Here is a 27,509-nt window from a genome sequence, read left to right as displayed (position 1 = left end):
CCTGCTCCACACCACACCGGAAATCGCAGCCTGGGGCCCCAGGGCCTCGTGTGTTCTCTGGTGGGTCCCCATCCATGGCCACACAACACCTCCCACCCACAGAGCGGGGCCACACTCAGTCAATCAGGGGACACCTGGTGTCTTCTCCTTTACTTGGACCCAAGATCCCGTCCCTCTAGAGGTGACCCCATGGCTCAGATGCAGCCTGGACCACAGATTTCCAGGACAGGTCCTTCCACAGCAGGTCTCCCCACCTCAGGAGGACAGCCTTCCTGTCACTGCCCACAAGGAAGGGGTGACCCCCAGTGGGACGTGGACTGTACCCTTGGCCCAAAGCCCACAATTCCAGGGCCGGAATGCAGCACCCTCAGGTGCCAGCTAGAGCTAGTCTTGACACACCCTTAGGGAAACAGTGCCGCCCTACACTTGGCTCAAAGAGGCACCACTGGGATGGCCCATAGCTTAATAGGGTCAGTCCCACTCAGGGCCATGGGTTTGGGGAGATCCTTGCAAATCTGAAGCCCAACCCCATGGGCAGAATCGCACACAACTCTCCAAGGTCAGAGAGCCCCTGCAAGACCCCCTCGGCACCCCAGAGCCCTTGTGGCCACCCGCATGTGGCCTGGTCATCCTAGAGGCCTGACCTGAGCCTGAGTCTTAGCGGGGCACTGCCCCACATGGGGCTGAGGAAACCCTTTACTGTCTGGACCACTGCAACCCCTGCAGGGCTTCAGGGAAGGCATCCTCCTTGGGTCTGATTCCCAAGGAAGCCGCCCGCCTGGAGAACCCATTCCAAGTGAGGATTCAGGACAGCTCCTGAGAAAAATCTTGCGGCCAAAGGCTGATGCTCAGCAACCCCATGCAGCCTGGCTTATGGGCCATGACCCCAGCAGGATCCACTCACCGATGCTGGTCAATGCCAGGGGGTCTGCTGGGCAGAAGAGCTCACTGAAAGACACAGGGGAGAATGGGGGTTCAGGAAGGAGCCACCAAAGTACCCCGCCCCCAGGTAAGGGGAGGACCGACACCAAACCCACATAGTGAGCCTGGGCTGCCCCACGGAGGAGCGCAGAGACAGGGTTGGGCACCCTCCAGATGCCCTCAGAGCCTCCAGGTCTCCAGCCCAAAATACAGTGGTCCTGCCGGGGAACTCGTAATTCCCAGCATCCTCTTCCAAAATTCTCACCCAGGCTGGGCCTCAGCGTAATCCTATTGAGCATGATTTTTAAGTCATCACCTCTCTTCAGACAATATAAGGTTCTCATCATTGACCCAACCCAGGGCACCCCCTCCCCACACACGCATCCAGTGGGACCCTAACTTGTGCTCACCAAGTTCAATGCAGGAGACCAGGGCCCAGGAGGGTGCAAGCTTCAGCTCACCAGGGGCTGAGCACCTGGCTGATGGCCACTGGCCTGGGGCTAGCAGGCGCAACGCAAGTCTTCCTCTCTGGTCACCATCTGGAGGGACAGGGGACAGGTATCCAAACAGGGCCTTACGCCTCCATGCGGGAAAGCAGGGAGTGGGGGCTGGTTCACACATGCTCTCCCTCCATGGACCCATGTGATGGCATCCATATGAGATAATGATGGTCATAGACCCAGGGATTGCTTGGTCCTCTCTGCCACTGAACCCTTGAAGGACAAGGTAGGCAGGTCACAGGGCTTGGGTAAGACGCCCAGGCTGTGTCGTACAGCAGGCCCCTGGAGCACCTCCACCGCTCATAGCGGCTCCACTGCACGACTCTAGACCACAACAGAAACCCAGGGCAGGGTCCAAGGCTGCCAACCAGCTCACAGCCAACCAAGGAGGCTGGCCTGGAAGCCAGGCGCTGCTGCCAACCTGGCAGTCCCACAGCCTGCCCCTGTGTGCGGAGAATGCCTGCCCAGGATCCCTCTCCAAGCGCACACCAGAAATCGCAGCCTGGGTCCAGGGCCACGTGCTTTGTCTGCTGGGTCCTCATCCATACCCCAGATACCTGCCAAACACAGAGCTGGGCCACACTCAGCCAATCAGGAGCCACATGGTACCCTCTCCTTTCCTTGGACCCAAGACCCCGCCACCCTGGAAGTGACCCCATGGCTGAGAAGCAGCCTGGGCAACAAATTCCCGGGTCGGGTCCCTCATGAGGGTACCTTCCAACCACGGGATGCGACCCTTCTAGTCACTCACCTCGAAGAAGGGGTGACCCCCAGCAGCAGGTGTGCTGCACCCTTGACCCAAAGCCCATGAGTCCCAGGGCCAGCCTGCAGCACCACAAAGCACCAGCCACGGCTCAGCCTTGACCCAACCAGTTGAAGCTGAACCGCCACCCACCAGGCTCAAGAAGGAGCTACTGGTGTGGCCCATTGCTCAACAGGGTCATTTGCATACAGGGCCATGAGTGGGGCACGATCCTTGAATCTCCACAGCCCCACCCCATGGGCCCGATCGCCCATCCATTTCCAGGGACAGCGAGCCCCCGAGTGATCCCCGTGGCACCCCAGAGCCTCTGCTGTCCCGCTCATTGGTCCCAGGCAGTCCTCGAGGACAGACTCGCAAACCGAGTGTCAGCTTGGAGCTGCCCTGCATGAGACTGAAGGAACCGTTTCCAGACTGGACCACCATCACCCCTGCAGGGCTTCAGGGAAGGCATCGTATTGGGTCTGATTCCCCAGGAAGCTGCTTTTCTAGAGGACAAACCCATCTCTCCACAGTGGAAATTCAGGTCGACTCCCTGAGGAAACCCTCCTGCCTGAAGGCTAATACTTGGTGACCCCAAGCAGCCTGGCGCATGGCCCACGATCCCAGCAGGATCCACTCACCTATGCTGGTCAATGCCAGGGTGCCCGCCTGGGTGGAAGAGCTCACTAAAAGACACAGGGGAGAATGGCGGTCAGGGAGGAGCTGCCCACGTGCCTCGCTCCTGGGGAACAGGAGGGCTATCACCAAGCCCACACAGGGAGCGAGGACTGCCTCATGGAGGAGCACAGAGACAGGGTTGGGCCCCCCAGATGCCCTTCAGGGCTTCCAGGTCTCCAGCCCAAAATACAATGGCTCTGCCAGGGAACCTCCGGATCCCAGTGTCCTCTTCCAAAACCCTCACCTAGACTGGGCCTCAGCGTAATCCTATTGAGCATGATTTTTAAGTCATCACCTCTCTTCAGGACAATATAAGGTTCTCATCATCGACCCAACTCAGCACACCACCTCCCAGTGCATGCATCCAGCAGGACCCGGATGTGCTCACCACAGCTCAGTGCAGGACACCAGGGTGCCAGGAAGTGTTCAATGTTCAGTGCACCAGGGGCTGGACACCTAGCTGACGGACACTGGCTGGGGCCATTGGGCCCAATTCAAGTCTTCCTCCAGCCTCAACATCTGGGGAAACAGGAGTAGGACAGGCATCCAAACACAACCTCACGCCTCCATGGAGGCAGAAGGTGGGGTGTGGCGGCTCAGGGATGCTTGCCTTCCATGGACCCATGTGATGGGATCCATGCAGACGACTGGCTCATCTCAGACACAGGGCACCCAATGCTCTCTCAACACTGAACTCTGGAAGGACAGGGCAGGCGGGTCACTGGGCTTGGGCAAGAAGACCCGGTTGTGTCCTACTACAGGTCCCATGAGCACCTCCACTGCCCATGCCGGCTCCCCTGCACGACCCCAGGATCATGCCAGAACTACTGGGCACAAACCAGGGCCATCAACCAGCTCACAGCCAACCAAGGAGACTGGCCCGGATGCCAGGTGCCACTGCAAAGCTGGCAGTCACATAGCCTGCCAGTATGGGCACCCATCCAGGCGCCATTGTGCATTGTGGGCACCCACCCAGGCACCCTATCCCAGCATGAAATGGAAATCACAACCTGGGGTCCCAGGGCCACATGCTTTCTCTGGTGGGTGCTCATCCATGCCCCACGCAACTCCTAAACACAGAGCAGGGCCACACTCGGCTAACTGGGGGACACATGGTGACTTCTCCTTTCCTTGGGTCCATGACCCATTACCCTGGAGGGGACCCCATGGCTCAGAAGCAGCATGGGCAGCATATTCCAGAGGTAAGACCCTTGACAGCAGGCCTTCCACCTCAGGAGGCCACCCTTCCTGACTCTTGCCAACGGGGAAGGGGTGATTTCCAGCCACAGGGAAGGGGAGACCCCAAGCAGGACGTGACGCGTCCTTGGCCTAAACCTGACGAGTCCATGGCTGGACTGTAGCACCACCAGGCACTGGCGAGAGCTCAGCCTTGACCCAAACCTAGGGAAATAGCACCGCCCCATCCAGGCCCAAACAGGTACCATGAGATGGCACATAGATCAGCAGGGTCGGTCCCATTCAGGGCAGTAAGTCCTGTGCGATCCTTAAATCTCTGCAGCTCAACTCCATGAGCCCTATGCCCACCTTTCTTCAGGGATGGGGAGCTAATGTATGACCCCATTGTGTCCCGAAGTCCTTGCGGCCTCCCTCATGTGGCCTGGTCAGTCCTCAAGGCCAAACCAGTGCACCGAGACTCAGCTGGGAGCTGCCCTGCTTGAGACTGAAGGAACCCTTTCCTGCCTGGACCACCGTCATCCCTGCAGGGCTGCAGGGAAGGCATCCTCCTTGGGTCCAATTCCCAAAAAGTCAGCCCTCTTGGAGGACCAATCCACCCCTCCCTGGTGCAGATTCAGGTCGGTTGCCTGTGGAAACCCTCCTGTCTCAAAGGCTGACCCTTGGTGACCCCACGCTGCCTGACTGATGACCCATGACCCCAGCAGGACAACTCACCTATGCTGATCAGTGCCTGGGGGCTGCACCTGGGTGGAAGAGCTCACTGAAAGACACAAGGGAGAATGGGGGTTGACAGAACCAGAGCACCGACACCAAGCCCACACAGGGAGCCTGGGCTGCCTCACAGAGGAGCACAGAGAAGGGGTCGGATCCCCACAAGATTCCATTCAGGGCCTCAAGGTCTCCAGCCCAAAATACACTGGCCATTCCGGGGAACTCCAGATCCCAGCATCTTCTTCCAAAATTCTCACCAAGGCTGGGCCTCAGCGTAATCCTATTGAGCATGATTTTTAAGTCATCATCTCTCTTCAGGACAATATAAGGTTCTCATCATCGACCCAACCCAGGGCACCACCCCCCAACCGCCCGCCACCCATGCATCCAGTGGGGTGCAGATGGGCTCACCGCAGCTCAGTGCAGCAGACCAGGGCGCCAGGAAGGGCCTGAGCTTCAACTCACCAGGGGCTGAGCACCTGGCTGAGAGACACTGGTCCAGAGCCAGCAGGCCCAATGCAAGTCTTCCTCTGGGGACACCATCTGGAGGGGTGGGGGACAGGTGTCCAAACAGAGCCTCATGTCTCCATGCAGGAAAGTGGGCAGGGTGGGGCTGGCTCACACATGCTCTCCCTCCATGGACTCATGAGATGAGATTCATGTAAAACCGTGATGGTCAGGAACGCAAGGAACCCTTGGCCACTAAACCCTGGAAGGACAGGGCAGGCGGGTCACAGGGTCGGAGCAAAACGCCCAGGCTGCACCCTACTGCAGGACCCTGGAGCACCTCCACTGCCCATGCAAAATCCCCTGCTCGACTCTGGGCTGCACCGGGACCACTGGGCAGGGCCACGGCCAGCAACCAGCTCACAACAAACCAAGGAGGCTGGCCTGGATGCCACGTGCCACTGCAGACCTGGCAGTTACATGGCCTGCCCCTGGGCATGAAATGAACCCATCCAGGCACTCTCTATAAGCTCACATCAGAAATTGCACCCTGGGGGGGCCCCAGGGCCACGTGCCTTCTCTGGGGGGTCCCCATTCATGCACCGCACACCTCCCAAACACAGAGCTGGGCCACGCTCGGCCAATCAGAGGCCACGTGATGTCCTCTCCTTTCCTTCGGCTCAAGACCCCGCCACCCTGGAGGTGACCCCATGGCTCAGAAGTAGCCTGGGAAACAAATTGCCGGGACAGGACCCTTCACAGTAGGCCTTCCACCACAGGATGCCACCCCTCCCGCTACTCCACTTCAGGTAGCGGTGACCTCCAATGGGACTCGGCTGCACCCTTGGCCCAAAGCCCACGATTCCCAGGGCCAACCACCAGGTGCTGGCCAGAGCTCAGTCTTGACCCAACCCCAGTGAGGCCACACCACCCCCACCAGGCTCAAGGAGGCACCATGGGGATGGCCCATTGCTCCACAGGTCAGTCCTATCAGGGCCATGGGTTGGGCCCAGTCCTTGAATCTTCACGGCCTGACTCCATAAGCTCGATCACCCACACCCTACCCCGCTGCAAGCCTCAGGGACAGAGAGCTCCTGCATAACACCTGTGGCCCCCGGAGACCCAGTGGAACCCATCATGTGGCATTGGAAGTGCTCCAGACCTGACCCGTGCCCCAAGTCTCAGGAGCTGCACTGCATTGGGTTGAAGGAACCCTCTCCTGCCTGGACCTCGGTTACCCCTGCAGGGTTTCAGGGAAGGTGTCCTTCTGGGATCAGTTTCCAAGGAAGCCACCCTCCTGGAGAAACCAGCCATCCCTGGTGGGGATTCAGGTCAGCTCCCTAAGGAAACCCTCGTGGCCTGAAGGGTGACCCTCAGCAATCCCCCGTGGCCTGCCTCATGGCCCATGACCCCAGCAAGATCCACTCACCTATGCTGCTCAAGGCCAGGGGCTCACCTGGGTGGAAGAGCTCACTGAAAGAGGAGAACAAGGGCTCAGGGAGGAGCCTCCAATGTGCCCTGCCCCCAGGGAACCAGAGTGCCAACACCAAGCCTGCACAAGGAGCCTGGGCTGCCACACAGAGGAGAGCAGAGACAGTGTTGGGCATCCCGGAGGTGTCCTTCAGGTCCTCAAGGACTCCAGCCCAAAATACAATGGCCCTGCCAGGGGACCTTGGGATCCCAGCATCCTCTTCCAAAATTCTCACCTAGGCTGGGCCTCAGCGTAATCCTATTGAGCATGATTTTTAAGTCATCATCTCTCTTCAGGACAATATAAGGTTCTCATCATTGACCCAACTCAGGGCACCACCTCCCGACACATGCATCCAGCGGGACCCGGATGTGCTCACCACAGCTCAGTGCAGGAGACCAGGGCGACAGGAAAGGTCTGAGCTTCAGTGCACCAAGGGCTGAGCACCTGACTGATGACTACTCGCCACGGGACAGCGGGCCCAACGAAAGTTTCCTCTGATCTCACCATCTGGGGGACAGGATGTGTACATGTGTCCAAATGGAACCTCACGCCTCCACATGGGAAGGGGGTGGGGGTGCCAGCTCATGGTTGCTCTCCCACCATGGACCCATGTGATGGGATCCATGTGAAACACTGACATGTCATGGACGTGGTGGTACCTTGGCCCTCCCCACCACCAAACCCTGGAAGGACAGGACAGGCCAGGTCACTGGGGCTCAGGCAAGACACCCTGCGGGCCATCTGCCAGGCACCTTGCGACGCAACTCCACTGGCCCACTCCAGTTGCCTCGCATAGACCCAGGGCTGTACGTACCCCCCTGGGCTGTGGGCCGGGCCACCTACCATCTCACAGCCAACCAAGGAGTCCTGCCCTGGCATGACCTGCACCTTCTGCCCCCATCTGGCAGTTGAGTGCATAGTCTGCCCCTGTGTGTGGAGGCCCGACGCCAACCCAGGCCCCCACTCCACACCACACCAGAAATCTGCAGCCCTGCGGACTCAGCGGCCTCGTGTGTTCTCTCATACAATCCGCCCATCCTATGCCTCACACAACACCTTCCACTACACAGAGCGGGTTGGCCACACTCAGCCAATCGGGGAAATCGGGGAATGCATGGTGTCTTCTTCTCCTTTCCTTGACCCCACCACCCTGTAGGTGACCCCGTAGCTCAGAAGCAGCCTGGACAGGTCCTTCCACAGCAGGCCTTCCCACCTCAGGAGGACACCCTTCCCGCCACTCGCCCACAAGGAAGGTATGACCCCCAGTGGGACATGGGCTGTATGCTTGGCCCAAAGCCCATGAGTCCCAGGGCCAGACTGCAGTACCATCATGGGGTCACTGGAGCTAGTCTTGACCTAACCTCATGGAAACAGCACCACCCCACACTTGGCTCAAAGATGCACCACTGGGATGGCCCATAGCTTAATAGGGTCATTCCCATTCAGGGCCATGGGTTTAGAGAGATCCTTGAAAATCTGAAGCCTGACCCCGTGGGCCAAATCACACACACACACACACCTCTCCAAGGTCGGAGAGCCCCTGCAAGAACCCCTTGGTACCCCAGAGCCCTTGTGGTCCCCCTCACGTGGCCTGGCCATCCTAGAGGCCTGACGTGAGCACTGAGTCTCAGCCGGGTGCTGCCCTGCATGGGGTTGAGGAAACCCTTTACTGCCTGGACCATCACAACCCCTGGAGGGCTTCAGGGAAGGTATCCTCCTTGGGTCCAATTCCTAAGAAAGCTGCCTTCCTGGAGAACACGTCCCAGGTGGGGATTCACTTCAGCTCCTAAGGAAACCCTTGTGGCCAAAGGATGACCCTTGGAGACCCCACATAGCCTGGCTCATGGGCCATGACCCCATCAGGATCTACTCACCTATGCTGGTCAATGCGAGGGAGTCTGCTGGGCACAAGAGCTCACTGAAAGACACAGGGGAGAATGGGGGCTCAGGAAGGAGCCGCCAAAGGGCCCCACACCTGGGTAACAGGAGTGCTGACACCAAGCTCACATAGTAAGCCTGGGCTGCCTCACGGAGGAGTGCAGAGACAGGGTTGGGCACCCTCCAGATGCCCTCAGAGCCTCCAGGTCTGCAGCCCAAAATATAGTGGACCTCACAGGGAACTCATGTTTCCCAGCATCCTCTTCCAAAATTCTCCCCTAGGCTGGGCCTCAGCGTAATCCTATTGAGCATGATTTTTAAGTCATCACCTCTCTTCAGACAATATCAGGTTCTCATCATTGACCCAACCCAGGGCACCCCCTCCCCACACACATATCCAGCAGGACCAAGATGTGCTCACCAAGCTCAATGCAGGAGACCAGGTCCCAGGAAGGCCTGAGCTTCAGCTCAACAGGGGTTGTGCAACTGGCTCACGGCCACTGGCCTGGGGCCAGCAGGCACAATGCAAGTCTTCCTCTGGGGTCACCATCTGGAGGGACAGGGGATAGGTGTCCAAACAGGGCTGCACGCCTCTGTTCGGGAAAGGGAGGAAGGGGTGCTGGCTTACACATGCTCTCCCTCCATGGACCCATGTGATGGGATCTATATGAAATAATGACAGGCATGGACCCAGGGAACTCTTGGCCCTCTCCGCCACCAAACCCTCAAAGGACAGGGTAGGCGAGTCACTGGGTTCAGGCAAGATGCCCAGGCTGTGCCATACAGCAGCCCCTGTGGCACCTCCACTGCCCATGCTAGCTCCACTACACAACTCTGGACCACAAGAGAACCCCTGAGCAGGGTCCAAGGTCATCAACCGGCTTACGGCCAACTAACGAGGCTGGCCCGGATGCCAGGCACTGCTGTCGACCTGGCAGTCCCACAGCCTGCCCCTGTACAGGGAGGACACCCGCTCAGGCTCCCTCTCCAAGCATGCACCAGCAATCGCAGCCTGGGGTCAAATGCCACGTGCTTTCTCTGGTGGGCCCTCACGCACACCCCAGACCCCCTGTCAAACACAGAGCTGGGCCACACTTGGCCAATCAGGAGCTACATGGTGGCCTCTCCTTTCCTTGGGCCCAAGACCCCACCATCCTGGAGGTGACCCCATGGCTCAGGAACAGCCTGGGCAACAAATTCCCGGGACAGGTCCCTCATAAGGGGGGCTTCCAACCTCGGGACGTGACCCTTCCCACCACTGACCTCGAAGAAGGGGTGACCCCCAGCAGCAGGCGGGCTGCACCCTTGACCCAAAGCCCATGAGTCCCAGGGCCAGCCTGCAGCACGACAAAGCACCAGCCATGGCTCAGCCTTGACCCAACCAGCTGAAGCCAAGTTGTCACCCACCAGGCTCATGGAGGTGCCACTGGGGTGGCCCATTGCTCAACAGGGTCATTCGCATTTAGTGCCATGAGTGGGGCATGATTCTTGAATCTCCACAACCTGACCCCATGGGCCTGATCGCCCACCCCTCTCTGGGGAGGGAGAGTCCCCGTGTGATCCCTGTGTCACCCCAGAGCCTCTGCTGTCCCACTCATTTGTCTTGGGCAGTCTTCAAGGAAAGACTCGCACACCAAGTGTCAGCTGGGAGCTGCCCTGCATGAGACTGAGGAACCCTTTCCAGACTGGACCACTGTCACCCCTGCAAGGCTTCAGGAAGGCATCGTATTGGGTCTGATTCCCCAGGAAGCCACCCTCCTGGAGGACAAACCCATCTCTCCACAGTGGAAATTCAGGTCGACTCCCTGAGGAAACCCTCCTGCCTGAAGGCTAATACTTGGTGACCCCACACAGCCTGACTCATCACCCATGATGCCACCAGGATCCACTCACCTATGCTGGTCACTGCCAGGGGGTCTGCTGGGCAGAAGAGCTCACTGAAAGACACAGGGGAGAATGGGGGCTCAGGAAGGAGCCGCCAAAGTACCCTGCCCCCAGGTAAGGGGAGGGCCGACACCAAGCCCACAGAGTGAGCCTGGGCTGCCCCACGGAGGAGCGCAGAGACAGGGTTGGGCACCCTCCAGATGCCCTCAGAGCCTCCAGGTCTGCAGCCCAAAATACAGTGGTCCTGCCGGGGAACTCGTAATTCCCAGCATCCTCTTCCAAAATTCTCACCCAGGCTGGGCCTCAGCGTAATCCTATTGAGCATGATTTTAAGTCATCACCTCTCTTCAGACAATATCAGGTTCTCATCATCGACCCAACCCAGGGCACCCCCTCCCCACACACGTATCCAGCAGAACCAAGATGTGCTCACCAAGCTCAATGCAGGAGACCAGGACCCAGGAGGGCCTGAGCTTCAGCTCAACAGGGGCTTGGCAACTGGCCACTGGCCTGGGTCCAGTGGGCACAACATAAGTCTTCCTCTGGGGTCACCATCTGGAGGGACAGGGGACAGATGTCGAAACGGGGCTTCATGCCTCTGTGCGGGAAAGCGAGGAGGGGGTGCTGGGGCTCACATGCTCTCCCTCCATGGACCCATGTGATGGGATCTATATGAAATAATGACAGTCATGGACCCAGGGAACCCTTGGCCCTCTCTGCCACCAAACCCTCAAAGGACAGAGTAGGCGAGAGACTGGGTTCGGGCAAGATGCCCAGGCTGTGCCATATAGCAGCCCCTGCAGCACCTCCACTGCCTATGGTGGCTCCACTGCATGACTCTGGACCACAACAGAACCCCTGGGCAGGGTCCAAGGTCACCAACCAGCTCACGGCCAACCAAGAAGGCTGGCCCAGATGCCAGGCACTGCCGCCGACCTGGCAGTCCCATGGCCTGCCCTAGTACAGGGAGGACACCCTCCCAGGCTCCCTCTCCAAGCACGCACCAGAAATCGCAGCCTGGGGCCCAGGGCCACATGCTTTCTCTGCTGGGTCCTCATCCACATCCCAGACCCCTGTCAAACACAGAGCTGGGCCACACATGGCCAATCAGGAGCCACATGGTGCCCCCTCCTTTCCTTGGGCCCAAGACCCTGCCACCCTGGAGGTGACCCCATGGCTCGGAAGCAGCCTGGGCAACAAATTCCTGGGACAGGTCCCTCATGAGGGGGGCTTCCAACCTCGGGACGCAACCCTTCCCACCATTGACCTCAAAGAAAGGGTGACCCCCAGCAGCAGGCAGGCTGCACCCTTGACTCAAAGCCCATGATCCCAGGGCCGGCCTGGAGCACCATGAAGCACCAGCCATGGCTCAGCCTTGACCCCACCAGTTGAAGCCAAGCTGCCACACACCAGGTTCCAGGAGGTGCCACTGGGGTGGCCCATTGCTCAACAGGGTCATTCGCATTCAGGGCCATGAGTGGGGTGTGATCCTTGGATCTCCATAGCCTGACCCCACGGGCCCAACTGCCCACCCCTCTCTGGGGAAGGGACAGACTCATACACCACGTGTCAGCTTGGAGCTGCCCTGCACAAGACTGAAGGAACCCTTTCCAGACTGGACCACTGTCACCTCTGCAGGGCTTCAGGGAAGGCATCGTCTTGGGTCTGATTCCCCAGGAAGCCACCTTCCCAGAGGACAAACCCATCTCTCCACAGTGGAAATTCAGGTCGACTCCCTGAGGAAACCCTCCTGCCTGAAGGCTAATACTTGGTGACCCCACACGCAGCTTGACTCATCACCCATGACGCCACCAGGATCCACTCCTCACTGATGCTGGTCAATGCCAGGAGTCTGCTGGGCAGAAGAGTTCACTGAAAGACACAGGGGAGAATGGGGGTTCAGGAAGGAGCCACCAAAGTACCCTGCCCCCAGGTAAGGGGAGGGCCGACACCAAGCCCACAGAGTGAGCCTGGGCTGCCTCATGGAGAAGCGCAGAGACAGGGTTGGGCACCCTCCAGATGCCCTCAGAGCCTCCAAGTCTCCAGCCCAATATACAGTGGTCCTGCCAGTGAACTTGTAATTCCCAGCATCCTCTTCCAAAATTCTCACCCAGGCTGGGCCTCAGCGTAATCCTATTGAGCATGATTTTTAAGTCATCACCTCTCTTCAGACAATATCAGGTTCTCATCATCGACCCAACCCAGGGCAACCCCCTCCCCGCACAGGCATCACAGGAACCCAGATGGGCTCACCACAGCTCAGCGCAGGAGACCAGGGCACCAGAAGGGTCTGAGCTTCAGTGCACCAGGGGCTGGGCACCTGGCTAATGGACACTGGCCTGGGGCAAGGAGGCCCAAAGCAATTCTTCCTCGAGGCTCACCATCTGAGGGGACAGGTGGAAGACATGGGTTCAAACGGCCTTACCACTCCGCACAGGGAAGTGTGCAGGGGGTGCCAGCTCACCCATCCTTGCCCTCCATGGACCCATGTGATGGGATCCGTGGGGAACATGGACTCATCATGAACGCAGGGGACCCGTGACCCTCCACATCGCCGAACACTGCAAGGACAGGGCAGGTGGGTCACTGTGCTCAGACCAGAACCCCTGGGCCGCACCCTACCATGGGCCACATCCTATGGCAGGCCCGGAGAGCACTTCCCCTGCCAACACCAGTTCCCCCACATGACCCCAGGGCCTCACCAGGACCACTGGGCATGGGTCAGGGGCAACCAGCTCATGGCAAACCAAGGAGGCTGGCCTGGATGCCATGTGCCACTGCAGACCTGGCACTCACACAGCCTGTCCCTGGGCATGGAATGCACCCATCCAGGTGACCTCTACAAGCTCACACAGGAAATCACATCCTGGGTCCCTAGGGCCATGTGCCTTCTCTGGTGGGTCCCCATTCATGCACCACACACCTCCCAAACACAGAGCCAGGCCACACTCAGCCAATCAGGGCACACATGATGTCCTCTCCTTTCTTTCGGCTCAAAAACACGCCACCCTGGCGGTGACCCCGTGTCTCAGAAGCATCCTGGGCAGCAAATTGCCAGGACAGGACCCTTTACAGTGGGACTTCCCCAACACGATCCCACCCTTCTGGCCACTCCACTTCAATGAGGGATGACCTTTAGAGGGATGCGGGCTGCACCCTTGGCCCAAAGCCCACGATTCCCAGGGCCAGTCTCCAGCACCATGAGGTGAATGCGAGAGCTCAGCCTTGACCCAACCCCCCTAAGGCCACACCGCCCCAACCAGGCTCAAGGAGGCACTGCTGGGATGGCCAATTGCTCAACAGGGTCCGTCCATTTTGGGCCATGGGTTGGGACCAATCCTTGAATCTTCACAGCCCGACTCCATAAGCCTGATCATCCTCACCCTACCCCTCCACAAGCCTCGGGCACCAAGAGCTCCTGCATAACACCTGTGGCCCCCGGAGATACTGCAGACCCCCTCATGTGGCCTGGGAAGTCCTTCAGGCCTGACTCGTGCAATGAGTCTCAGCTAGGACATGTACCGCATTGGGTTGAAGGAACCCTTTCCTGCCTAGACCGCCATCATTTCTGCATAGCTCCAGGGAATGTGTCCTTCTAGGGACAGATTTTCAAGGAAGCTGCCCTCCTAGAGAAACCATCCATCCCTGGTGGTTTCAGGTTGGGTCCCTGAGGAATCCCTCTTGGCCTGAAGGGTGACCCTCAGTGACTCAAAGCTGCCTGGCTCATGGCCCATGGCCCCAGCAGGATCCACTTACCTATCCCGCTCAAGGCCAGGGGCTCGTGTGGACAGAAGAGTTCACTGAAAGACATGCAGGAGAACCGGGAATCAGGAAGGAGCCTCCAATATGCACCACCCCTGGGGAACTGAAGGGCCAACGCCAAGCCCACACAGGGAGCCGGGGCTGCCTCAAGGACGAGCGCAGAGACAGGGTTGGGCATCCCCGAGTTGCCCTTCAGGACCTCCAGGTCTCCAGTCCAAAATACTGTGGCCCTGCTGGGACCATGGGATCCCAGAGTCCTCTTCCAAAATTCTCACCCAGGCTGGGCCTCAGCGTAATCCTGTTGAGCATGATTTTTAAGTCATCACCTCTCTTCAGGACAATATAAGGTTCTCATCATCGACCCAACCCGGGGCACCCCCCTCCCCACACACGCATCCAGTGGGACCCAGATGTGCTCACCACAGCTCAGTGCAGGAGACCAGGGCGCCAGGAAGGGCCTGAGCTTCAGTGCACCAAGGTTGGACATCTGGATGATGACCACCGGCCTGGGGCCAGTGACCCAAAGGCAAGTCTTCCTCTGGGGTCACCACCTGAGGGGACAGGAGGAGGACATGTGTCTAACCAGGGGCTCAGGCCTCCAGACAGGGAAGGGGGTGGAGGGTGCCAGCTCACGCTTGCTCTCTCTCTGTGGACCCATGTGATGAGATCCATGTGAAACACTGATGTGTCTCAGACGTGGGGGACCCTTTGCCCCCCAGCCACTGAACCATGGAAGGACAGGGCCAACAGGTTCCTGGGCTTGGGCAAGACACCCGGGCTGTGCCCTACTGCAGGCCTCTCAAGCACCTCCCTTGCCCATGCTGGCTTCCCTCATGACTCCGGGCAGCACCGGGACCCCTGGGCAGGGGTCAGGGACACCAACCAGCTCACAGTGAACCAAGGACGCTGGCTTGGATGCCATGCGCCACTGCCAACCTGGAAGTTGCACAGCCTGCCCTGTGCATGGAGGGCAAGCACCCAGGCCTCTCCTCAAGGTGCACTGGAAATCGCAGCCTAGGGCTCCAGGGCCACGAGCTTTCTCTGGTGGGTCCCAATCCATGCCCCACACAACACCTCCCACACACAGAGTGGGGCCACACTCAGCCAATCAGGAGACATACGGTGTCTTCTCCTTTCCTTGGGCCCAAGACCCTGCCACCCTGGAGATGACCTGATGGCTCAGAAGCAGCCTGGAGTGCAAATTTCCAGGAAAGTTCCTTCCACAGCAGGCTTTCCCACCTTGGGAGGATACCCTTCCCATCACTCACCCATAAGGAAGGGGTGACCCCCAGCAGGACACAGGCTGCACCCTTGGCCCAAAGCCCACGAGTCCCATGGCTAGATTGCACCACCATCAGCGACTGGCCGGAGCTAGTCTTGACCCTACCTCAGAGAAACAGCGCCACCCCCACATGGCTCAAAGGGGTGCTACTCGGAGGGCCCATTGCTTAACAGGGTCGGTCCCACTGAGGGTCATGGGTTTGGTGCAATTCTTGAATCTCCATGGCCTGACCCAACGGGCCAAATTGCCCACCCTTCTCTGGGGTTGGAAAGCTCCCGTGAGATGCCCATGGTGCCCCAGAGCCCTTGTGGCCCCCGTCATGTGGCCTGGCCATCCTAGAGGCCTGACCTGAGCACCAAGTCTGAGCTGGGCACTGCCTAGCTCCACTGCCCTGCGTGGGGCTGAGGAAACCCTTTCCTGCGTGGACCACTGCCACCCCTGCAGAGCTTCAGAGAAGGCCTCTGCCTTGTGTCCAATTCCCAAGGAAGCCTCCCTCCTGGAGAACACATCCCCAGTTAGGATTCAGATCGGCTCCTGAGGAAACCCAGGTGGCCTGAGGGCTGACCCTCGGGGACCCCATGCTGCTTGGCTCATGGCCCATGACACCAGCAGTATCCACTCACCTATGCCAGTCAATCCCAGGGGTATCTGCTGGTGGGAAGAGCTCACTGAGAGACACCGAGGAGAATCTGACTCAGGAAGGAGCCGCCAATGTGTCCCACCCCCGGGGAAGCTGAGTGCGGACACCAACCCCACACAGGAAGCCTGGTGTGTCCAACGAAGGAGCACAGACAGGGTTGGGTACCCCTCCATGAGATGCCCTTCAAGGCCTCCAGGTCTCCAGCCTAAAATACAGTGGTCCTGCCGAGGACCTTGTGATTCCCAGCGTCCTCTTTCAAAATTCTCACCTAAGTTGGGCCTCAGCGTAATCCTATTGAGCATGATTTTTAAGTCATCACCTCTCTTCAGGACAATATAAGGTTCTCATCATCGACCCAACCCAGGACACCCCCATCCCCACTCACACATCCAGAGGGACGTGGATGGGCTCACTATACCTCAGTGCCAGAGACCAGGATGACAGGAAGGACCTAAGCTTTAGCTCACGGGAGGCTGAGCACGTGGTTGACAGACACTGGTCCAGGGCCAAAGGGCTCAACGCAGTTCTTCCTCTGTGCTCACCATCTGGAGGGACAGGGGAAAGGTGTCCAAATAGGGCCTTAAGATTCCATGCAGGAAAGCGGGGAGGGGCTGCTGGCTACACATGCTCTACCTCCATGGACTCATGCGATGGGACCCATGTGAAATAGGGACAGTTATGGACCCAGGGAACCCTTATACCTCCCCACCACTGAACCCTGGAAGGACAGGACAGCCAAGTAACTAGGCTCAAGCAAGATGCCCAGGCTGTGCCCTACTGCAGGCCCCTGGAGCACCTCCACTGTCCAAGCTGGCTTCCCTGCACTTCCTGGGCTGCATTGTGACCCCTGGCAAACCAAGGAGGCTTGCTCTGAAGCTAGGCGCCACTCTAGACCTGGCAGACGCACAGCCTGCCCCTGCACGGGGAGGGTGCACAGACTCCCTTTCCAAGCACACACTGAAAATCACAGCCTGGGGCCACCCTCATGTGGCCTGGGCAGTCCTCAAGGCCAGACCCTAGCACCCAGTCTTGGCTGGGAGCTGCCCTGCATGGGACTAATGGAACCCTTTCCTGCCTGGACCAATGTCACTCCTGCAGCGCTTCAGGGAAGGTGTCCTCCTTGGGTCAGATTCCCAAGGCAGCGGCCCTCCTGGAGAACTAATCCCTCCCCAGTGGGGATTCAGGTTGGCTCCCTGAGGAATCCCTCCCGTCCTGAAGGCTGATCCTCAGTGACACCATGTGGCCTGGTCCACGGCCCATGAGCCCAGCAGGATCCACTCACCTATGCCGCTCGAGGCCAGGGGTCCTCCTGGGTGAAAGAGTTCACTGAAAGACACAAGGGGAGAAAAGGGGCTCAGGGATGAGCCACCCACATGCACCACCCAGGGGAATCTGAGTACTGACACGAAGCTTACACAGAGAGCCTGGACTGCCTCACGGAGGAATGTAGAGACAGGTTTGGGCCCCATCTAGGTGCCCTTCAAGGACTCCAGGTCTCCAGCCCAAAATACAGTGGCCCTGTTGGGGACCTAGGGATCCCAGCATCCTCTTCCAAAATTCTCACCTAGGCTGGGCCTCAGCGTAATCCTATTGAGCATGATTTTTAAGTCATCACCTCTCTTTAGGACAATATAAGGCTTTCATCATCGACCCAACCCAGGGCACCCCCCTCCCTGCTTAGGCATCCAGTGGCACCCAGATGGGCTCACCAAAGCTCAATGCAGGAGACCAAGGTGACAGGAAGGGCCCAAGCTACAGTGCAATAGGGCCTAGGCACCTGGCTGATGGACACTGGCCCGGGGACAGTGCGTCCAACACGAGTCCTCCTCTGGGGTCATCATCTCGAAGAACAGAAAGAGGACAGGTGTCCAAACACAACCTCACCCCTCCATGCGGGCAGAAGGTGGGGTGTGCCAGCTCAGGGATGCTCACCTTCCATGGACCATGTGATGAGATCCATGTGGAATACTGGCCCGTCACAGACGCAGGGCACCCGATGCTCTCTCCACCACTGAACCCTGAAACGACAGGACAGGCAGGTCATTGGGCTCAGGCTACAAGCCAGGGCTGCATCCTACTGCAGGCCACACAAACACCTCCACTACACATGCCAGCTCCCCTGCATGACACCAGGGTCACCCCAGGACTACCGGGCACAGGCCAGGGCCACCAACCAGTTCATGGTCAACCAAGGAGGCTGGCCTGGATGCCTGAGGCTGCTGCAGAGCTGGCAGTCGCATAGCCAGTCCCTGTGCATGGTGGGCACCCACCCATGTGCTGTATCCAAGCATGTACTGGAAATCACAACCTGGGGTCCCAGGGCCACGTGCTTTCTCTGGTGGGTCTCCATCCATGCCCCTCACACCTCACAAACACACAGCCTGGCCACACTGGACTAATCAGGGAGAATGGTGTCTTCTCCTTTCCTCGGACCCAAGACCCCACCACACTGGTGACTCCATGGCTCAGAAGCAGCATGGGCAGCACATTTCCAGGACCAGACCCTCAACAGTGGGCCTTCCCACTTCAGGAGGCCACCCTTCCTGACACTAGCCCACTGGGAAGGGATAACTTCCAGCCACAGGGAAGGGGTGACTTCCAGCGGGATGCAGGCTGCACCCTTGGCCCAAAGCCCACGAGTCCAAGGGCTGGACTGCAGCACCACCAGGTGCCAGCCAGAGCTCAGCCTTGACGTAATCCCAGTGAAACAGCACCGACCCCCTTCAGGCTTGAAGAGGCCCATGGGAAGGCCCATTCCTTAACTGGGGGGGCCCATTCAGCGCCATGTGTCAGGTGCGATCCTTGAATCTCAACAGCTCAACTCCATGGGCCCGATCACCCACCTTTGTCCAGGGACAGAGAGCGCCTGTGGGATCCCTATGGCACCCCAGAGCTCCTGTGGCCCCCCTCATACGGCCAGGACAGTCCTCGAGTCCAGACGCGAGCACTGAGACTCAGCTGGGAGCTGCCCTGGGTGGAACTGAAGGAACCCTTTCCTGCCTGGACCACTGTCACCCCTGCAGGGCTTCAGGGAAGGCATCCTCCTTGGTTCCTGTTCCCCAGGAAGCCACCCTCCTGGAGAACCCATCTCTTCCCAGTGGGGATTCAGGTTGGCTCCCTGCGGAAACCCTTGTTTCCTGAAGGCTGACCCTTGGCAACCCCTCACGGCCTGGCTCAAGGCCCATGACACCAGCCACTCACCTACGCCAGTCAATGCCAGGGGGCCCTCCTATGTGGAAGAGCTCACTGAAAGACACAAGGGGAGAACGGGGCTCAGAAAGGAGCTTCCCATGTGCCTCAACCTGGGGAACTGGAGGGCCGACACCAAGCCCGCACAGGGAGCCCGGGCTGCCTCATGGAGGAGCGCAGAGACAGGGTCGGGCACCCCCAAGATGCCCTTCACGTCCTCCAGGTCTCCAGCCAAAAATATAGGGGCTCTCCTGGGGACCTCGGGATCCCAGCATCCTCTTCCAAAACTCTCACCTAGACTGGGCCTCAGCGTAATCCTATTGAGCATGATTTTTAAGTCATCACCTCTCTTCAGGACAATATAAGGTTCTCATCATCGACCCAACCCAGGGCAACTCCCTCCCCGCACATGCATCCAGCAGGATCCAGATGTGCTCACCACAGCTCAATGCAGGAAACCAGGGTGCCAGGAAGGGCCTGATCTTCAGTGCAGCAGAGGCTGGGCACCTGGCTGTCGGACGCTGACCTGGGGCCATTGGGCCCAGTGCAAAGTCTTCCTCCGGGCTCAACATCTGGGGAAACAGTAGGACAGGTGTGCAAACACAACCTCACGCCTCCATGGGGGCAGAAGGTGGGGTGTGTCAGCTGAGGGCATGCTCATCCTCCATGGACCCATGTGATGGATGCATGCGGAACACTGGCCCATCACGGACTCAGGGCACCCAATGCTCTCTCAGCCACCGAACCCTGGAAAGACAGGGCAGGCAGGTCACTGGGCTCGGGCAAGAGGTCCTGGTTGTGGCCCACTGCAGGTCCCATGAGCACCTCCACTGCCCATGCTGGCTCCCCTACAGGACCCCAGGGTCATACCAGATGTACTGGGCACAGGCCAGGGCTACCATTCAGCTCACAGCCAACCAAGGAGGCTGGCCCGGGTGCCAGATGCTGCTGCAGACCTGCAAGTCACATAGCCTATCCCTGTGCACTGTGGGCACCCACCCAGGCACCCTATCCCAGCATGAACTGGAAATCACAACCTGGGGTCCCAGGGCCACATGCTTTCTCTGGTGGGTCCCCATCCATGACCCACACACCTACTAAACAGAGCAGGGCCACACTCAGCTAATCGGGGACACATGGTGACTTCTCCTTTCCTTGGGCCCAAGACCTGCTACCCTGGAAGTGACCCCACGGCTCAGAAGCGGCATAGGCGGCATATTCTAGGGACAAGACCCTTGACAGCAGGCCTTCCACCTCAGGAGGCCACCCTTCCAGACACTTGCCAATGAGGAAGTAGTGACTTCCAGCCACAGAAAAGGGGAGACCCCCAGCACAGGGGATCCTTTAGACACACAGCTGACCCCTTGGCCTAAAACTAACGAGTCCATGACTGGACTGCAGCACCACCAGGCACCGGCCAGAGCTCAGCCTTGACCCAAACCTAGGGAAACAGCACTGCCCCCTTCAGGCTCAAAGAGGCGCCCTGGGATGGCACATTGCACAACGGGGTTGGTCCCATTCAGGGCAATAATTTGTATGCAATTCTTGAATCTGCAGCTTGAATCCATGGGCCCTATGCCCACCTTTCTCCGGGGATGGAGAGATCCTGTGTGACCCCACGGCATCCTGAAGCCCCTGTGGCCCCCCTCATGTGGCCTGGTCAGTGGTCAAGGCCAGACCAATGCACTGAGACTCAGCTGGGAGCTCCCCTACGTGAGACTGAAGGAACCCTTTCCTGCCTGGACCGCCGTCATCCCCACAGGGCTGCAGGGAAGGCATCCTCCTTGGGTCTGATTCCCAGAAAAGCAGCCCTCTTGGAGGACCAACCCACCCCTCCATGGTGCGGATTCAGGTTGGCTGCCTGTGGAAACTCTCCTGTCTCAAAGGCTGACCCTCGGTGACCCCTCGCTGCTGATGACCCATGACCCCAGCAGGACCACTCACCTATGCCAGTCAATGCCTGGGGGCCCCACCTAGCCAGACGAGCTCACTGAAAGACACAAGGGAGAATGGGGGTTCAGGGAACCGGAGCCCAAGCCCACACAGGGAACCTCGGCTGCCTCAAGGAGGAGCGCAGAGACAGGGTTGGGCCCCCCCGAGATGCCATTCAGAGCCTCAAGGTCTTCTGCCTAAAATACAGCGGCCATGCCAGGGAGCTCGGGATCCCAGCATCCTCTTCCAAAATTCTCACCTAGGCTGGGCCTCAGCGTAATCCTATTGAGCATGATTTTTAAGTCATCACCTCTCTTCAGGACAATATAAGGTTCTCATCATTGACCCAGCCCAGTACACCCCCTCCCTGCACATGTATCCAGAGGGACCCAGATGTGCTCACCACAGCTCAGTGCAGGAGACCAGGGTGCCAGGAAGGGCCTGAGCTTCAGCTCACCAGGGGCTGAGCACCTGGCTGAGAGACACTGGCCTGGGGCCAGCAGACCCAACGCACGTCTTCCTCTGGGGTCACCATCTGGAGGGGTGGGGGACAGGTGTAGAAACACGGCCTCACACCTCCATGCACAAAAGTGGGCAGGGGGTGCTGGCTAACACACGCTCTCCCTCCATGGACTCAAGAGATGGGATCCCTATAAGCACTGACGGTCAAGAACGCAGGGAACCCTTGGCCCTCCTTACCACAGAAACCTGAAAGGACAGGGCAGGCAGGTCACAGGATTTGAGCAAGATGCCCAGGATGCACCCTATTGCAGGCTCCTGGAACACTTCCGCTGCCCACACCAGCTCCCCTGCATGACTGTGCCACAACGGGACCACTGGGCAGGGCCGGGACCACCGACCAGCTCACAGCAAACCAAGTAGGCTGACCTGAATGCCACGTGCCACGGCAGACACCCTCTACAAGCTCACACCAGAAATTGTATCCTGGAGCCCCAGGGCCACATGCCTTCTCTGATGGGTCCCCATTCATGCACCACATACCTCCAAATGCAGAGCCGGGCCATGCTCAATCAATCAGGGACACATGATGTCCTCGCCTTTCCTTCGGCTCAAGACCCCGCCACCCTGGAGGTGATCCCATGACTTAGAAGCAGCCTCAGCAGCAAATTGCTGGCACAGGACCCTGGACAGTGTGCTTTCCACCACAGGTTGCTATCCTTCTGGCCACTCCACTTTGGGGAGGGATGACCTTTAGCTGGACGCAGGCTGCACCCTTGGCCCAAAGCCCACGATTCCCAGGGCCAGCATGCAGCACCACCAGGTGAAGGCCAGAGCTCAGTCTTGACCCAAACCCACTGAGGCCACACCACCCCCACCAGGCTCAAGGAGGCACCACGGGGATGGCCCATTGCTCCACAGGTCAGTCCCATCAGGGCCATGGGTTGGGCCGGATCCTTGAATCTTCACGGACTGACTCCATAAGCCCGATCACCCACACCCTGCCCCTTTGCAAGCCTCGGGGACGGAGAGCTCCCGCATAACACTCGGTGCCCCCAGAGACCCTGTGGACCCCCCTCATGTGGCCTGGAAAGCCCTCCAAGCCTGACTTGTGCACTGAGTCTCAGCTAGGACATGCACTGCGTTGAGTTGAAGGAACCCTCTCCTGCTTGGACCTCTGTCATCTCTGCACGGCTTCAGGGAAGGTATCCTTCTTGGGACCATTTTCTAAGGAAGCTGTCCTCCTGGAGAAATCATCCATCCCCAGTGGGTTTCAGATGGGCTCCCTGAGGAATCCCTCGTGGCCTGAAGGGTGACCCTCAGTGATCCAAAGCGACCTGGCTCATGGTCCATGACCCCAGCAGGATCCACTTACCTATCCCACTTAAGGCCAGGGGTCGCCCTGGGCAGAAGAGCTCACTAAAAGACACAGACACAGGGGAGAACAGGGGCTCAGGAAGGAGGAGCCTCCAGTGTGCCTCAACCCCAGGGAACTAGAGGGCCGACACCAAGGCCGCACAGGGAGCCTGGGCTGCCTCACAGAGGAGCGCAGAGATAGGGTTGGGCACCCCAAGATGAACTTCAGGGACTCCAGGTCTCCAGCCCAAAAATACAGCGGCCTTGCCAGGGACCTTGGCATCTCAGCATCCTCTTCCAAAATTCTCACCTAGGCCGGGCCTCAGCATAATCCTATTGAGCATGATTTTTAAGTCATCACCTCTCTTCAGGACAATATAAGGTTCTCATCATCGACCCAACCCAGGGCACCCTCCTCCCCACACATGCATCCAGCTGGACCCAGATGTGCTCACCACAGCTCAGGGCAGGAGACCAGGGCACCAGGAAGGGCTTGAGCTTAAGTGCACCAAGGGCTGGACACTTGGCTGATGGACACTGGCCTAGGGCCAGTGGTCCCAAAGCAAGTCTTCCTTTGCAGTCACCATCTAGGGGGACAGGAGGACATGTGTCCAACCAGGGGCTCAGGCCTCCACACGGGGAAGGGGGTGGGGGGTGCCAGCTCACACATGCTCTCTCTCTCTGTGGACCCATGTGATGGGATCCATGGGAAACACTGATGTGTCATGGATGGGGGGACCCCTGCCCTCCCAGCCACTGAACCATGGAAGGACAGGGCAGGTGGGTTCCTGGGTTCAGGCAAGACGCCTGGGCTGTGCCCTACTGCAGGCCCCTCGAGCACCTCCATTGCCCACACCAGCTCCCCTGCACAACCCCAGGTAGCACCTGGACCCCTGGGCAGGGGCCATGGACACCAACCAGCTCACGGTGAACCAAGGACACTGGCCCGGACACCACATGCTGCTGCCTACCTGGCAGTTGCACAGCCTGCCCTGTGCATGGAGGGCACCCACCCTCCTTTCCTCAAGGTCCACTGGAAATCGCAGCCTGGGGCTCCAGGGCCACAAGCTTTCTCTAGTGGGTCCCAATCCATGCCCCACACAATACCTCCCACACACAGAGTGGGGCCACTGGGAGACATATGGTGTCTTCTCCTTTCTTTGGGCCTAAGACCCCGACCCCTGGAGTTGTCCTAATGGCTGAGAAGCAGACTGGACCTTTCCAGGAAAGGTCCTTCCACTGTGGATCTTCCCAACTCAGGAGGCCACCATTACCGCCACTCGCCCACAAGGAAGGGGTGACCCCCAGTGGGATACGGGCTACAGCCTTGGCCCAAAGCCCATGAGTCCCAGAGACAGACTGGACCACCATCAGGCACTGGCCACAGCTAGTCTTGACCCAACCTCAGAGAAACAGCGCCGCCCCTCACATGGCTCAAAGAGGTGCCACTGGGAGGGTCCACTGCTTATAGGGTCGGTCCCATTGAGGGTCATGGGTTTGCTGCAATCCATGAATCTCCGTGGCCCGACCCCACGGACTGAATCGCCCACCCTTCTCCGGGGTTGGAGAGCCCTCACGAGATGTCCGTGGTGCCCTGGAGCCCTTGTTGCCCCCCTCATGTGTCCTGGACATCTTAGAGGCCTGACCCGAGCACCAAGTCTGAGCTGGGCACTGCTCTGCGTGGGACTGAGAAAACCCTTTCCTGACTGAACCACTGCCACCCCGCAGAGCTTCAGAGAAGGCCTCTGCCTTGTGTCCAATTCCCAAGGAAGCCTCCCTGCTGGAGGACACATCCCCAGTGGATTCAGGTCAGTTCCTGAGGAAACCCAGGTGGCCTGAGGGCTGACCCTCGGGGACTGCCCACGGCTTGGTTCATGGCCCATGACACCAGCAGTATCCACTCACCTATGCTGGTCAATCCTAGGGGTCTGCTGGGCGGAAGAGCTCACTGAAAGACACCAAGGATAATGGGGCTTAGGAAGGAGCCACCAACGTGTCCCACCCCCAGTGAAGCTGAGTACAGACACCAAGCTCACACAGGAAACCTGGTGTGCCTAATGGAGGAGCACAGACAGGGCTGGGCTCCTGCATGAGATGCCCTTTAGGGCCTCGAGGTCTCCAGCCTAAAATACAGTGGCCCTGCCAGGGACCTCAGGATTCTAGTGTCCTCTTCCAAAATTCTCACCTAGGCTGGGCCTCAGCGTAATCCTATTGAGCATGATTTTTAAGTCATCACCTCTCTTCAGAACAACATAAAGTTCTCATCATCGACCCAACCCAGGGCACCTCCTCCCTGCTTAGGCATCCAATGGCACCTGGATGGGCTCACCCAAGCTCAATGCAGGAGACGAAGGTGACAGGAAGGGCCCGAGCTTCGGTGCAACAGGGGTTAGGCACCTGGCTGAGGGACACTGGCCCGGGGACAGTGGGCCCAACACAAGTCCTCATCCGGGGTCACCATCTCGAGGAACAGGAAGAGGACAGGTGTCCAAACACAACCTCACCCCTCCATGCGGGCAGAAGGTGGGGTGTGCCAGCTCAGGGATGCTCGCCTTCATTGGACCATGTGATGAGACCCATGTGGAATACTGGCCCGTCACAGACGCAGGGCACCTGATGCTCTCTCCGCCACTGAACCCTGAAATGACAGGACAGGCAGGTCACTGGGCTCAGGCTACAAGCCAGGGCTGCACCCTACTGCAGGCCACACAAACACCTCCACTACACATGCCAGCTCCCCTGCATGACACCAGGGTCACCCCAGGACAACCGGGCACAGGCCAGGGCCACCAACCAGTTCATGGTCAACCAAGGAGGCTGGCCTGGATGCCTGAGGCTGCTGCAGAGCTGGCAGTCACATAGCCAGTCCCTGTGCATGGTGGGCACCCACCCACGTGCTGTATCCAAGCATGTACTGGAAATCACAACCTGGGGTCCCAGGGCCATGTGCTTTCTCTGGTGAGTCTCCATCCATGCCCTCACACCTCGCAAACACACAGCCTGGCCACACTGGACTAATCAGGGAGAACGGTGTCTTCTCCTTTCCTCAGGCCCAGGACCCCACCACACTGGAGGTGTCTTCATGGTTCAGAAGTAGCATGGGCAGCAAATTGCCAGGACCAGACCCTCAATAGCGGGCCTTCCCACTTCAGGATGCCACCCTTCCCGACACTAGCCTACTGGGAAGGGATAACTTCCAGCCACAGGGAAGCGGTGACTTTCAGTGGGACGCGGGATGCCCCCTTGGCCCAAAGCCCATGAGTCCAAGGGCTGGACTGCAGCACCACCAGGCACTGGCCAGAGCTCAGCCTTGATCTAACCCCAGTGAAACAGCACCACCCCCTTCAGGCTCGAAGAGGCCCATGGGTTGGCCCATTGCTCAACAGGGTGAGTTCCATTCAGGGCCATGTGTCAGGTGTGATCCTTGAATCTCCACAGCTCAACTCCATGAGTCTGATCACCCACCTTTACCTTTCTCCAGGGACACAGAGCTCCTGTGTGACCCCCAAGGCACCCCAGAACCCCTGTAGCCCCCACATACAGTCAGGACAGTCCAGATGCAAGCCCCGAGACTCAGCTGGGAGCTGCCCTGGGTAGAACTGAAGGAACCCTTTTCTGCCTGGACCACCATCACCCCTGCAGGGCTTCAGGGAAGGCATCCTCCTTGGTTCCTGTTCCCCAGGAAGCCACCCTCCTGGAGAACCCAACTCTTCCCAGTGGGGATTCAGGTTAGCACCCTGAGGAAACCCTTCTTTCCCGAAGGCTGACCCTTGGCAACCCCTCGTGGCCTGGCCCATGGCCCATGATGCCAGTTGGATCCACTCACCTATGCCAGTCAATGCCAGGGGGCCCTCCTGGGTGGAAGAGCTCACTGAAAGACACAAAGGGAGCATGGGGCTCAGGGAGCTGCCACTAACGTGTCCCACCCCAGGGAACCACAGTGCCAACAGCAAGCCTGCACAGGGAGCCTGGGCTGCCTCACAGAGGAGCGTAGAGACAGGGTCGGGCCCCCCAGGTGCCTTTCAGGGTCGCCAGATCTCCATCCCAAAATACAGTAGCTCTGCCAGGGATCTCAGGATCCCAGTATCCTCTTCCAACATTCTCACCTAGGCTGGGCCTCAGCGTAATCCTGTTGAGCATGATTTTTAAGTCATCACCTCTCTTCAGGACAATATAAGGTTCTCATCATTGACCCAACCCAGGGCACGCCCCTCCCCACACATGCATCCAGCAGGACCCAGATGGGCTCACCACAGCTCAGTGCAAGAGACCAGAGAGCCAGGAAGGGCCCAAACTTCAGTGCGCCAGGGGCCGGGCACCTGGCTGACAGACACTGGCCCTGGGCCATTGGACCCAATGCAAGTCCTCCTTCAGGGTCACCATCTGAGGGACAAGGGAAAGTGTCTGAACAGAACCTCATGCCTTCATGCGGGAAAGGAGGCAGGGGGTGCTAGCTC

General features: G+C 59.0%; 1 long non-coding RNA gene across 2 annotated transcripts; it reads right to left on the bottom strand.

Annotated features, from left to right (window-relative positions):
• Positions 1-8,541: 8,541 nt before the first annotated feature.
• Positions 8,542-25,684, bottom strand: LOC108535962 (uncharacterized). 2 transcript variants are annotated; one of them, XR_001887375.1, is made up of 19 exons: positions 25,382-25,684; positions 24,958-25,000; positions 23,508-23,639; positions 21,641-23,115; positions 21,250-21,295; positions 19,745-19,877; positions 19,318-19,362; positions 18,049-18,134; positions 17,399-17,442; positions 16,535-16,661; positions 14,615-14,745; positions 14,470-14,492; positions 14,189-14,232; positions 12,686-12,816; positions 11,437-12,304; positions 10,866-10,987; positions 10,442-10,485; positions 8,970-9,098; positions 8,542-8,588 (listed from the first exon to the last, which is right to left on the bottom strand). It is a non-coding gene; the product is annotated as an uncharacterized LOC108535962 (long non-coding RNA). The 2 variants fall into 2 exon arrangements; XR_001887376.1 differs by lacking the exon at positions 14,470-14,492.
• Between the last annotated feature and the right edge of the window lie 1,825 nt (positions 25,685-27,509).

This window comes from Rhinopithecus bieti, unplaced genomic scaffold, assembly GCF_001698545.2.
Source record: "Rhinopithecus bieti isolate Rb0 unplaced genomic scaffold, ASM169854v2 scaffold_13247, whole genome shotgun sequence".
Taxonomy (NCBI): Eukaryota; Metazoa; Chordata; class Mammalia; order Primates; family Cercopithecidae; genus Rhinopithecus; species Rhinopithecus bieti.
The sequence above is the reverse complement of the archived record's forward strand: the minus strand, read 5'-3'. Positions and strand labels throughout refer to the sequence as shown.